The sequence below is a fragment of the Mastigoproctus giganteus genome, chromosome 8 (genome assembly GCF_048544385.1).
Source record: "Mastigoproctus giganteus isolate SK-2022 chromosome 8, ASM4854438v1, whole genome shotgun sequence".
In the NCBI taxonomy this organism is placed as follows: Eukaryota; Metazoa; Arthropoda; class Arachnida; order Uropygi; family Thelyphonidae; genus Mastigoproctus; species Mastigoproctus giganteus.
Window position 1 is genome coordinate 133,608,942 of NC_143582.1, and position 15,021 is coordinate 133,623,962.

At 40.8% G+C, this 15,021-nt stretch overlaps 1 protein-coding gene across 1 annotated transcript in view; it reads right to left on the reverse strand.

Moving 5' to 3' along the window:
* Positions 1-15,021, reverse strand: part of LOC150081830 (homeobox protein cut-like) — a 323,211-nt gene that overhangs the window by 32,076 nt on the left and 276,114 nt on the right. The gene's annotated exons all lie outside the window — the stretch shown is intronic.

Sequence of the window (15,021 nt, forward strand, 5' to 3'; positions counted from 1 at the left end):
CCTCTCGAGGGCCGTTTTCTTCCACATTCCGCTTAGGTGGAAGAATTCCCACCCAACCTGCAGAGGATGCCTTCCCTTACATCCTCCATCGCTCTGGCTATACCTCCTTTCCTTTACCCTCTCCAGTACATCCTGTACGCCCTGTACCTATATCTTTTTTTTTATTTTTACTTGGTCTCGTTCTAGGAAGCTCAGGCAACCTGGAGGAGACTAGTCAGAGAATTATGGGCATCCGGTCCTTGTGGTTGTCACAGACATTCTCTCAGATATGCCAGACAAGCTGTACTTGCTACCTGGGAGTCTAAAACGCTGATGGAACTGATATTCGGGTGACACTCAAGTCAAGTGGACCCAATTTCGGTGAAGTTCGGACGGTCTGTGACAGCCAAATCCTCTGCTTGCACCTTCACGATGGTGGGACTGTTAGTAATAGTGGGTATAACCTCCATGCACAAGTACATGGTGGGTGACCCCCCAGGTGTGAAACAACGTAAGCAGGGGTCGAGGTGTGGTGCCCACACCACATGGAGGAACGCCGCCCCTCTATGTTACCAGGCAGTACTAGGTGGTAGATGACTCTCATCAACCGGTGAAATACCACCACTTTGCTTATTGGAGGCTTGAAGTGGTGGAACCCATGTTTAGTCTCTAGAGCTAAGTTCCGGTCAACCCTTCCCTATCTCTTCCTTCATGCAGTATGATTGATGACTTTTGAGGTTATGATGAACGTCGTGGTGAGATCCAATATTCCTTACATTTTGAGGGTGCAGCTCTAAAACGGTGTTCGCAGGCCGGCCGCTAGTTATTACACCGGACTGAACCTATTGGTAACTCTCTAGGAAGCTTCCGGATCAGCTAGTGTATAATCTTGTATCCTCTACACTGCCAGATAGTGAGTCCGAGTAGTGTGTATGCGGGGAGCATTGTCGAGGCCACGTTATGTCAAGGTTCTGGGTATATTCTTACCACATGTACGCCATATCCAAAAATTTCATTACTTCGTACAGCATGTCCCACCTACTTTTTCTTACTATTGAATACACCATGAATTGTCAAACTAATAGAACAAGCTTATCTGTGAAAAGATCTAAACCTCCCAAGGACTTCCTAATTCATTTCACAAATATACGTGATCTCAATTCTAATCTCAACGATGTCCATTTCCACTTGCAGTCTGCCAAACCCCATGTACTTTTTCTGACAGAATCTCAGTTATCGGTTGATTGAACTACTGCTCATCTCAGATGCCCAAATTATTCGCTGTATGATTCTTTTCGCCTCAAAGGTGGTACTTGTGCATATGTCCATTCTGATATTCCCTGTCAGAGACTTGGCAATTTGGAATCTCCTCTCTTTGATCTTCTCTGGCTTAAAATCTCTTTACCTCATTATGTCAAATTCATCTGTTGTCTCTACCATTCTCCCAACTCCACTAATCACTTGGAGCTCTTTGACTTCCTCTCTTTGCAACTTGACTTTCTCCAGTCCAACTTTCCTAACAGTGAAGTAATTTTCCTTGGTGATTTTAATGTTCACTCCAGCTGGCTTCCGTTTTCTAGTCACACCGACCCAGCAGTTCAAGATGCTGAGGCTTTTGCAATTACTAATGACCTAGCACAGATTGTTCATTTACCTACAAGAATACCGGACAATCCTAATCATACAGCCAATACGCTTGATCTTTTTCTCACAAACACCCCTTCTAAGTACACGGTCGAAGTGAGAGGTCCTTTAGGCACTTCAAATCACAACTTGGTGATTGCCTCTTCTCCAATGGAACCTTTATCTCATGGCTATTCCCAACCATGTGTTGTTTGGCATTACAAGAATGCAAAATGGGATGACCTGCGAGACTTCTTTTCTTCATTTCCTTGGTCGGATTACTGTTTCAAAACTTCTGATGTCAACGTTTGCTCAGATCGTGTCAGTGAAATTATTCTTGCAGGAATGGAATCCCTTATCCCACACTCCACTTTAAAATCTCGTCCTTTATCTAAACCTTGGTTTTCCAATAAATGTGCTAAGGCTGTCCAAGAGAAGAATGTTGCATATCGTAATTGGCTTGTTTCTAATTCTTCAGTTTCATTTTCTGCCTACACCAAAGCTTGCAACAGTTGTAAAGCAGTTATTAATCAGTCCAAACTAGGGTTCGAACAGGCTAAGAGTAGAAAACTTGCTTCTTGCCCTAATGGTAGTCGAGCATTCTGGTCTCTTGCCAAAGCTATTGGCCGCAACTTTTGCCCATCTTTGCTCCCACCTCTGTCCAAACCAGATGGTTCTGTTGCCACTTCAGCCAAGGATAAAGCTGACCTGCTAGCATCCCATTTTTCTTCCAGCTCATGTATTAATGATCTTGGTAAAACACCTCCCACCATTCCCAACACGCTCCATTCAATGCCTCCTGTGGTCTTCCGTCAAAAGGATATCAGAAGGATTTTGATGAATCTTGATGCTAAGAAAGCTTCAGGTCCAGATGGTATTTCTCCACTTGTTCTCAAAACCTGTGCTCCTGAACTTGCTCCTATTCTTTGCCGCCTTTTTTCACTTTCTTATTCCAAAGGTGTTTTTCCTTCTGCTTGGAAATATGCTCATATCCAGCAGGTTCCTAAAAAGGGTGACAAATCCCTCCCATCCAATTATCGTCCCATTGCAATTACTTCTACTCTTTCTAAAGTAATGGAGAAATCAATTAACCGCCAACTCTTAAACTACCTAGAAACCTTCCGTCTGATCGACGATCACCAGTATGGATACCGTCAGTGTCGATCCACTGGAGATATTCTGGTTTATGTTACCCATTTATGGACTAATTCAATGGAAAGGTTCGGTGAAACACAAGTAGTTGCTCTTGACATCTGAAAGGCTTTTGATCGTGTTTGGTATAAAGGTCTTCTAAACAAGCTTCCATCTTATGGTTTGCCAACTGTTTTTAGTAATTGGTTATCCAGTTTTCTCTCTGATCGCTCACTGAGGGTGATGGTAGATGGCTCTCTGTCTTCTAACTTCTCCACTAATGCCGGTGTCCCCCAAGGTTCAGTTCTTTCCCCCACTCTTTTCCTCTTGTATATCAATGACCTTCTTCCATTGACTGGAAATCCTATTCATAGTTTTGCCGATGATAGCACATTGCATTCAACTTTCCATTTTGAGAAACCTTGTCCTGCTCAATCAGCTTCAACTTCTCGAAAATCTGCTACCAATTCCTTAAATGCCGATCTTCAGGTAATTCTCCAGTTGGGCAAAGACAACTTAGTTGATTTCAACCCTTCTAAAACTCAGTCTTATCTTATATCTCGCAAAAAGGATTCTTCTACTCCTATGCTTATCTTTAGTGACACTCCGATTTCTAGGCAAAATGATATATCTCTTTTGGGGATTACCCTGACGTCTAATCTTTCTTGGCACAAGCACATTACAAATATTGCTTCCTCTGCATCTAAAAAACTTGGTTTTCTCTTTCGCTCTTGGCGTTACTTTTCTTCCAAACAGCTGCTCACTCTATATAAATTGCAAATCCGCCCTGCCATGGAATATTGTTCCCACATCTGGGGTGGTGCCCCCAAAACCTCTCTCAGGCTTCTTGATTCCATTCAGAAGAGGGCAGTTAGGTTAATTAATGATTCATCTCTAACAGAGTCTCTCCACTCGCTTTCTCATAGACGCACTGTTTCTGCTGCATGCCTCTTCTACAGATACTTCCACGGGCGCTGTTCTTCTGAATTGGCTTCTATAATTCCTGCTCTCTCTTTCAAAACAGTCCGAACACATGCTGCCACCAGCCAACATCCATTTACTGGCCAACTTCAAACCCACAGAACCAACTTTTCATCTTCCTCATTTATTCATTCAACTGCCGTTTTCTGGAACAACCTTCCTTCATGCGTATTTCCTGAAAATTACAATCTACAGAAGTTCAAGTCCAATGCCAACAAATATCTTCTTTCGTCTTCTTAACCTCAAACCCAAGCACGGTAGTAAGTACTATAGGTTCTAATACCTCTCGTGTTTGGGGTTAACATAAAAAAAAAAAAAAGCCTGGCTACCTCCTAGTGGTGTGTGCAGGCAATGTGGGGTCCCACCAGGGCCCTGTGGCCAAAAGCCAGGACACCCAACAGAACACAGCACAATACTTCATTTACAACACAAAAAATGTTTCTGGGTTTCACAGTAATACTGTTTGTCTCCAGAGTTTATATGGCACAAATGTGGGAAACGATCGGAGGCGCCTTTCCCCCAACACTATGCACACTATGTCCACATGAAGGAGACATATGAGAATATGAAATTAATTCTAGAAGCAATAAAGTGCAGAGACCACCAATGGCAGATCTGTGGAGACCTGAAGGTGATTGCAATACTGGGCATGCTGTTGGGATACACAAAGTACTGCTGTTTCCTGTGTGAGTGGGACAGTTGAGCTAGGTCAACTGTCCCACTCACACAGGAAACACTACAAGAGAAAAGTCTGGCCTCTATGGGAAAATCTGCACCCTGGGGAAAAAAATGTCCAGCACAATCCTTCTGTCCCCTTTACACATCAAACTGGGACTCATGAAGAACTTTATTAAGGGGATGAACCAGAATGGAGAAGCTTTCAAGTACCTGAGAGGACAATTTCCACTGTTGTGTAATGCTAAGGTTAAGGAAGGAAGGAATCTTTCTTGGTCCACAAATTCATGAACTTTTAAAGGATGAAAACTTTGAGTGATTCCTCTAGGGTAATGAGAACACAACTTGGAAAGCCTTTAAAAGTGTTGTGCATGACTTCCTGGGAAACTGAAGAACTGAAAACTACGTTGAGACTGTGAACAACCTTCTAGAAAAGTATCATCAATTAGGCTGCAAAATGTCACTGAAAATCCACTTACTCACCTCTCATCTGGACTTCTTCCCTCAAAGCTGTGGTGCAGTGAGTGACGAGCATGGTGAGCGATTCCACCAAGATATTTCAGCAATGGAAAGACGATATCAGGGTAAGTGGAACGCTTTTATGCTTGCTGACTACTGTTGGACAGTAACAAGAGATGCCCCGGAAGTGGAATACAAGTGGCAAGTGAAAAGGTGCTGTCATGAATAGGCCACATTTTGAGAAAGTACTTTCGGTTCCTGTTCAGTTTTCTTGTGTTCTTGTTTTTTTACGTTTTAATTAAAAACAACTGTGATTTATGTTGTATCAAGAAAATGTAAATATGAGATTGTTTTAATAGAACTTTTCACTCCGACTACTACTGAAATTACTATATTCTTAGACAATAGCAAAAGTACTCTATCTCAGAAACTAGAGCTAATAAAAAATTTCTGTATCATATTTGTTTTTCTCAACCCAAAATTAGTAAAGTTTGCCTATTTTAAGAAAAGAAACAAATTCAAAGAATTTTTTTGTTGAACAGTGTAATCAAGTCACAAGGAGGTTAGGCAAGCTAAGGCAGATTATGAGAAGTCTCTGTAAAAGAATCCAAAGAAAAACAGCAAAGACTTCTATGCTTATATTAACAGTAGAAGGAAGGGGCTGAATCACATTTGGCCACTTTATGTTTATGGGTTAACTGTTCATGACCTTCTTCAGGTTGCAGAGCAATTGAATAGGTATTTTGCATATACATTCACACGAGGAATTCTTAGGGTAGGTGATGCAAAAAGTTTATCAAACTCTAACAAGAAGCTAAATGATTTTGTAATAACTGAAAGGAAAGTGGAGGAGAAATTGTTGGGGATGGACATAAAAAGCCATCTAGGGTAGATGTAATCTATCCAATTATATTAAAGGCAGCAAAGGTGTAAGCAAACCCTTAGCCATAATTATGAGAGCATCCTTGGATTCAGGGTAGGTCTCTATGGACTGGAGAAGTGCAAGTAAATCCCTAATTCATAAAAAAGAAGGATCAAAAGGCACCATGAGTAATTATAGACCTGTTAGCTTAACGTCTGTTCCAGGGAAAATATGGAATCGCTGGTCAAAGAAGTAATGCAGGACTATTTGGACAGGCATGCAATTATATTGCAGTTACAGCATGGATTTGTCAATGGGCAATCTTGCCTAACCAATCTGATAAATTACTATAATGCAGATACCAAGGAACTGGATGCAAAAAATAATTTTGACATCTTATACTTAGATTTCAGGAAGGCTTTTGATACTGTTACACACAAGATTTTTTCTGTAGAAACTGGAGCAATGTGGCATTAAGAGCAAGTTACTGCTATGAATAAAGGGATGGTTAAGTGGAAGAAGACAGAGAATGGTTGTTAATGCACACTGCTCTTCGTGGACTAATGTTATTAGTGGAGTTCCCCAGGGTGCAGTGCTCGGTCTATTGTTCTTTATATTATTTATCAATGATATTGATGAAGGTATATCAGACTTAATGTCTAAGTTTGAAGATGATACAAAGGTTGGCAAGGGGATTAACAACAATCGTCAAGGTAAATTGGGTTGATGGACTGATAAAATGGCAGTTGAAGTTTAAAATTGACAAATGAAAGGTACTGTACATGGACAGCAGTAACCCAAGAGAACTTATCAACTGTGAGTTACTACACTCAGGGTAGTGAAGAATGAAAAAGACCTGGGCGTAATTGTGCAGTCAGACATGAAATTCTCTAAGCAGTGCAAACACACTGCCAGGACAACTTATGGGATTTTTACAATGACATACAGAAACTTTGCTAGCAGGATAAGGAGATAATTATCCCTTTGTATAGGGCCATGGTTAGGCCATACCTTGATTATTTTATACAGGTCCGAAGGCCTTACTTTAGAAAGGATGCAGTTCTGCTGGATCGGGTTCAGAGAGGGGAAATCAGAATGTTGAAGGGAACAAAAGGATGCTCTTACTTTGAATGTCTTCAGTTCATCAAATTGCAGCATTTCAACACCAGGTACCTGTGGGGAGATCTGATTGATGTGCTTAAAGCTTTGACTGGATTGAATAAGCTGAATGTTAATGGTATTCTTCCATTTGCTGAGACTGCACAAGAGGGAACATAAATTCAAATTGAGGAAGGATGGTTGCAGGATAGATGTGCGGAATATGACTGATTATTGGAACAGTCTTCCATCTTTTGTTGTTGTGGAAGTGGATGGGCAGAATAAATTCAAGGGAGAACTAGACAAATTCTTGGAGGGTATGGATGAGTGACTGGTTTTTTTTTTTTTTTTTTGATTGGTTCTATATTAGCTTGCTTTCTTGCATCATTTGCCTTTACTACTAATACTACTACTATTACAGAAATTAAAGCCAACAAGCCTCTTTCTTCTCAGCTATCAATGCATGCATGGTTTTCACATCTGGTGAATATGGGCTTGGCACATCCAGGGTCCTGAGCTGGATATCATTATTCTCCTCTTTCTTGGCGATTCCCTTCTACTTTTGACTCTTGTTTTCTCTCGGGGTAAATCAGAATTTTTTTTTTTTTTTTTTTTTTTGGCTGGTGCTACAAAAGCCTCAGGCTTTTTACACCTATTACATGTTAAAATAATTTTCACGTTTGCAGGTTTCATTAAAAAAATTGTGTGTGTGTGTGTGTGTGTGTGTGTGTGTGTGTGTGTGTGTGTGTGTGTGTGTGTGTGTGTGTGTGTGTGTGTGTGTGGGCACAAAATTTAATGTTATACAGAATTATATTCAGTAAAATGTGTACAGAAAGGACTGACAGGTTGGGAGGGGCAATTATGCTCTTAGTTAAGAAGCACATAGAATCTAAGGCAGTGCATCAAGTTATATGGGTGGGCAGTGCAATGCCGAGTTAGTTTAGTGTGACTTAAGCACTAGGAAAGAAAAAATGAGAGTAGCAGTGCTTTATAGGTTTCGGTTCTGATGAGTACAATGGACAACTGTACAGAGAAATTCAATGGGTCAGTAAATCAGAATATCTTATAATGGGGGATTTTAACTTTCCAGATAATGACTGGAACTTGTGGTTTGGTCACTCACACACTAGCAAGACTTTTGTGAATTTATTGGATGACTATTCTCTACAACAGCATGTTACAGAGGCAATAAGAAAGCAAACTCATGATCTGATTATCAGCAGTAATTCTTCATGCATTAAGAATATGCAGATAAAAGAACCACTAGGTGGCAGTGATTACAGTGTACTAATGTGGAATTTACTTAAAGAGGTAACTACTATCAATGGTAAAGGGAAGAATTTTTGTGTTTGTAAAGGAGGCTCAAGCAAGTTTTTAAATCCACTAATGATGTTACCAACAACAAATTCTAAATGGGAAGCATTCAGGGAAATAATCAAGGTCTATCAAGGATTAGGAGAATACTTGGACACACTGAAGCAGAACCTCCATGTCTCAGGCTTCCTAAACTAATGAGACATGTGGCAGAGAAGAAAAATGCATGGGATGCATATATATTATCAGGTAATATAGAAGCCTATGGTAGATATAAACTAGTCTGCAATCAAGTCACAAAGAAGGTTAGGCAAGCCAAGGCAGATTATGAGAAATATTTGGCAATGAATGCAAAGAAAAACAACAAAGATTTATTTCACTTATGGAAACACTAAGAAGAAGAAGGAGATGAATCACATTAGTCCACTTGTTATCAATGGTTCAACTGATGATGTTCCTGCTCATGTTGCTGAGAAGCTGAATAAGTTATTTTGCATCTGTATTCATGAGGAACTTCCTTAGGGATGGGGGGGGGATGCCAGAAGTTTATTAAACTCTAACAGTGAGCTGAATGATTTTGTAATAACTGAGAGGAAAGTGGAGGAGCAATTATTGAGATTAAACATAAGAAAGGTATCTAATGTGGATGGGATTTATACAATTATATTAAGGGAGGCAGCAAAGGAGCTATGCAAACCCTTAACCATAATTATGAGAGCATCTTTGGATTCTGGGGAAATTCCCATGGACTGGAGACCCCAGGAGCTCACATCTGATAAGTATGTGCTTGGCACACCCAGGGTCCTGAGCTGGATATCATCATTCTTCTCTTTCTTGGTGATTCCCTTCTCTCTCTCTCTCTCTCTCTCTCTCTCTCTCTCTCTCTCTCTCTCTCTCTCTCTCTCTCTCTCTCTCTCTCACAGGGTAACTCGGGAATTTTTTTTTTTTTTTTTTTTTGGCTGGTGCAGCATAAGCCTCAGGCTTTCTTGCACCATATGGCTGATAATAATAATAACGGAGAAATAATAAAAGAGCAACAACAACAATAATAATAAGAGTCAAGATAGGTCAGTTAACCCAGTACCAACAAGGAAATAGAAATAAGAATTGATTGGAAAGGTTAAGAGCATCCTCAAGAGAAACAGCATCCACAGCAAACATGAGACCAGAAATCAGAGATTAGGAGAATACTTGGACACACTGAAGCAGAACCTCCTTGCACTCATCAAGAGACTACATCGATACAAAGAGAACTCCCAGAGGAAAATAAACAACTGAATTTTCGATGAGGACCAAAGAGCCTTCTACTGGAAACTGGGTGAAGATGAGAAAGCAAGAAATGGACCACCCGAGAAGAAGATGATCGAGCAGTTCTGGGGAAATATCTGGAGCAGTAAAGTAGGACAACAGCCGAGCACCCCGGATAGAAGAAGAACGGAAGAAAACCAAGGACATACAAGAGATGAAAGAGTGGGAGATTCGAGAAGAAGTAAAACAGTCGATCAAGGACACCCACAACTGGCGAAACCCAGGAATTTATAACATCCACAACTACTGGTATAAGAAGTTCACCTGCACACACAAGCACCTAGCAGAGCAGTTCACTCGAATGATAAAACACCCGGACACAATCTCGAAGTTTCTCACTGAAGGAGTCACATATCTGAAGCCTAAAGACGAAGATACAAGAAACCCGGCGAAATACAGGCCAATCACCTGCCTCCCAATGATGTACAAGATCCTAACCAGATGCATAACCAAGAAGATATCAGACCACTTATAGAGTCAGAACATAATGGCCGAACATCAAAAAGGATGCAAGGAGCAATTAACCATAGATGCCGCAGCATGGAGTAAGCATACAAGAAGCACCGCAACCTATACACAGCCTACATCGATTACCGCAAGGCCTTAGACTCCGTACCTCATAGCTGGCTAATAGAGACCCTGAAGATCTACAAGATTAATCCGATAGTGACAAACTTCCTAGGAGCAACAATGATGAAATGGAGTACCACCATTAAGGTCGAGAACATCACAACCAGGCCAATCCCCATTAGAAGAGGAATCTTTCAGGGAGATGCTCTGAGTGCACTGCAGTTCTGTCTAGCACTCAACCCACTATCCACCATGCTTACAGCAGCAGCAAGTATGGTTATATCCTCAAAGAAGGAAGAAAGAACCTGTACACCCTCACCCACCTGATGTACATGGATGACATCAAGCTCTATGCGGCAACCGAGAAGCAACTCCAGCAACTACTCTAGATCACCGAAGAATTCAGCAAGGACATCAGGATGGAATTTGACATTTTCTAGACAAATGCAAGACCCACACACTGCACCAGGGAAAATTAGTTGGCCAAAACTACCAGCTGCTGACTGGTAAAAAGATCAAATCTATGACAGAAGGAGAGACCTACAAAGATGATGCAGGCTCAGCAGTTAGAGCACAAGGAAACCAAGAAGTGCCTGACTGAAAAATATCATAAGAGACTCAGAAGCTGTTGTTGTTATTTGGTTTTTAGGAGCATTAGCAACTAAGGCCATATTGCTCTGGGGATATGCGGTGGTCATTCCCTGACCTTTCCGCATCCTCCATATTTGGTGGTCACGGGCTCGAACCCCGGTCTAATCAAGAAGCGTGTGCTATGCACTGCTGCTCCTGGCTACAGAGGCGCCTACTCAGAAGCCTGCTGAAAGCAAAAGTGAACGGAGGGAACACAGTTAAAGCCATAAACACCTATGCAGCTCCACTACTAACATACACCTTCGGGGTCATAGATTGGACTAACACTGCGGTAGAAGATATCATGGGAAAGACAAGGACAATGATGACCAAGAGCTGCCAACACCACCTGAAGTCACAGTGGAGAGACTAACAATAGCTCAGAAAGAGAGAGGGAGGAAGGGACCTGATAGAGCAACAGAAAACAGCGATAGTTAACCTGAAGGATTACTTCAAGAACAACACAGCACCACTCCAACAGGCCATAAGGAACATAGATAAGTTCTATCGATGAAAGGAACACCCTCCCGCCCAGATGGTACAAGAAACAAAGTTAGAAAGTGGACAAAGAAGACATTCCATGGCAGACACTACAATGACCTCTATCAAGATCACATCGATAACATTGCTTCCAATTCTTTCCTGAGACTGAAGAATTCATGCTGGCCATCCAAGACCAGGTAATCAACACCAGAAACTATAGAAAATACATCGCAAAGGAGTCCAGAATGTCAGATGACACATGTTGACGATGCCACCTGTCCTCAGAAACAATCCAACACATCACCGTGGGGTGCAAGGTGATCACCCAGACTGAGTACACTCATAGACATGACCATGTAGCCAGTATAATACATCAGAAGCTAGCAAGGAAATACCAGTTGGCCAAAGAAAGTGTAGCATACTACAAGTACAAATCCCAGGCGGTACTAGAGACCCAAACCCACAAGCTGTACTGGGACCGCGCCATAATAACAGATAAGACCATCTCGCACAACAGACCAGACATAACCCTTGTGGACAAGATGGAAAAGGCTACCTACCTGATTGATATAGTGGTGCCCGACACTAGCAAAATCCAGAAAATCCATGAGGAAAAAATTAGGAAGTACACGAACCTGAGACATGAGGTCAAGGAGATGTGGCATATGCAAGAAGTATCGACCATCACAGTCATCGTGTCAACCACCGGTATGGTACCAAAGGCTCTACATAGCAGCCTAACAGCAATAGGTCTCCCAGAGAACACTTACAAGGAACTCCAGAATGTTGCAATCCTGAACACCTGTATGATAGTCAGAGATTTCCTCAACCAACAGTAACACCAGACATTACAACTACTCTGTGTACTTGGTAGCAGTACCTGTCACAGAGTGGAATCCCCCAGTCAGGGAGAAATGATATAAGAGCAGTAATAATGATAAAGAAAGTGTACCGTACTACGAACCCAAGGCAGTACTAGAGACCCCAACCCACAAGTTGTACTGTGACCGTGCCATAATAACAGATGAGTCAATCCCGCACAACAGACTGGACATAACGCTTGTGGACAAGAAGGAAAAAGCTACCTATCTGATGTCAAAAGGCTGGCAGGGTGGTTTATGATAGTAATGATGGTATACTTCTGCAACAGTATCCAGAAAAATTAGGTAAATGTGCCGAGAAATGGCAGTTGAAGTTTAATCTTGACAAATGCAAAGACCTGCATATGGATAGCAGTAATTACAGAGTAACATACTGTTCTATACTACTACTTTCAGGGTAGTGAAAATGAAAAAGATCTGGGGGTAATGCAGTCAGATATGTATTTCTCTGAGAGTGCGGAGAGGCTGCCAGATCATCTCATGGGGTTTTGTCAATGATACAGGAGTTTTTCTGGCAGGGATAAGGAGATCCTTATACCAATGTATAAAGCGATTGTCAGGCCTCATCTTGAGTACTGCATACAGGTCTGGAGGCTTCATTTTTGTAAGATGTAGAGCTGCTTGAATGGGTACAGAGAAGGAAAACAAGATTGGTGAGGGGAACAATGGGGTGCCCTTACCAAGAAAGATTTCAGTTCTGCAAATTGCAGTGTCTGGAGACTAGGCACATGCAAGATGATCTGATTCAGGTGTTTAAGGCTTTAAATGGATTAAGCAAGCTCACTGCTGATAGGACTCTTCTCCTTTTTCAGACTATGCAAATGAGGGAGGATGGCTGCAGATTATGTGTGTGGAAGTCGGCCTTTAGCCGGTAGGTGGTTGACTGCTGGAACCAACTTCCATCTGTTGTTGTGGAAGTGGATAGCTTAAATAAATTGAAGGAATAACTAGAGAAAGTATTGGAAGGAAAAGATTGTTAAAATGGGAAGGTTTTTCTTTTTTTGCTGATGCTGTAGCTATTAGTTCTACAACTAATAGTCAGAAAGGAACGTTACCGTTCTATTCTTTTTTCTTTACTTTACTAAAATCTAACTAAATAACCTTTCTGAGCCATTTGGTCACTGGTTGGCATCACTTCTATTTTCATGTGGCAATGCTGGACACCTGGGTGGTAAAGCTAATCCCCAAGGCTAAAGGAGCAAACACGGATACATGGAACTGAAGAGCTCTCAATTTTTAGACAGCAATGAAACTGACCATGAGTTCTCTTTTCCAAAGAGACTTAAAACTGACTTGAATAAACTGGAGCCACCACATTCCTGAAAATACACTCTTTATCATCTCAGCCAGTAGGAAAACTTTCTCTTTTTTTTTCAGAGATGTATAGAGAATGTAGCAAAACAGATAATGATTCGAAAAGACAGTATTGTAATTCCAACATGCAGCATCATTTTGACCTTTAACTCACCGAATTTGCTGACCTCAGTTAAAGAAGAAGGAGGATACTTAAATTTCCATGTCTGACTATATATCCCTAACCCTTCATGATGTTATAAATGTCAAAAGCTTGAACACTCTGTAACTGTTTGCCTGGGTGATAACTACTTGTGGCAATACAAACTGTGGATACGAAAAACATGCAAATATTAAATGTACTGCCACATCTATACAATATGTAAATTGGAAGGGCAAGCATCCTACTTTCTAAATAGTATGTGATCTTTAGTAACTGGGGCAAAAAACTCAAGAATATAAGATGAGAATAAAATAACTTACCAAGAAGTGGGAAAACAAATTATTGTTTTCTCACTTCTTGAAACATTATATAGAAAAGACAGAAATTTAACTTCCTATGCTCGTAGAGGTGTCAAAGTTCTAATAGGCACAAGAATACCATCCAGACATATTATTCTTTAAACTTTATTTGAAGCAGTTGTTGTCTGTATTATGCTCAGATTTTTTTTTTAACTGTTGCTTTTGTATACTTCTTACCAAGTAATACATGCACATCCATAGACCTAGAAGAACTTTCAGCACAAATATCTGCTCCTTTTTGTTTATTAGGTGATTTTAATGGGCACTATCCATTATAGGAGTCTGCATAAATGGACAGAAGAAGGCAGATCATAGATGCCTTACTTGATTTTCAAAACCTAATATTAGTTTCAGCTTTTAAGTGAAGATTCAAGCTGGTTTAAATCTTCACAACATTAGGCAGTTTCACAACTACCATGAAACTGCCTAATGTTGATGCCCACAACTTGGCTCGAACTCTTACAACATTCCACAATGTGCTTCTTGTGCACTGCTAAATTAGGTGCCACCAAGAATATTATGCTTAATCTGCTTGAGACCTATATAATATCCACAGATGTAGCTGAACAAGTCTGGAGATAACTTACAACTCCATTTGGTAGCCATAGCAAATGTTGGCTTCTGCTTTTTGAGGAAAGGAATAGTGATAATGTTCGGTTGGTTGTTGTACTATGTTACCATCTTTCGTCTTCGTAACTGAATGACAATTGAGGGTACAGCAGGTAGAGATCCCCAGTTTCCAATAAGAATATAGAATCATCATGATGCAGCTCAAGAGTCGCCTAAAACTACAAACTGCCGTGAGGGATTTCACAATGCACTTAATTCCCTACTCCACTGCAGTCATCCCAGCATGTGGTTTTTGTTTGATCGACTGAAGAGGGACCTGGCTTGCCACAGATTGAACTGGCCAATGCACAGGCAGGTTCATCTAGAGGTGAAAAAGAGAAGATATGATGCATGGCATGACTTGGTTGCCACTTTTGTGCAGGAATATGAGCAGGTAGAAGTCTAACTGAAATACTTGCAGAGATTGGCTAATTTACAGTAATGAAAATTTTATTCAAATCCTTGATAAATAAATAAATCACCAAAATATGTCTGAATTAGTTGTTTGTTGTTAAAAAACCAAAAAGTGTTGACTGTTCACTTTGTAAGACAGAGAAAAAATAATTTATTTTTATAAATAAAATAAAAGGCTTTAGTTGCAAT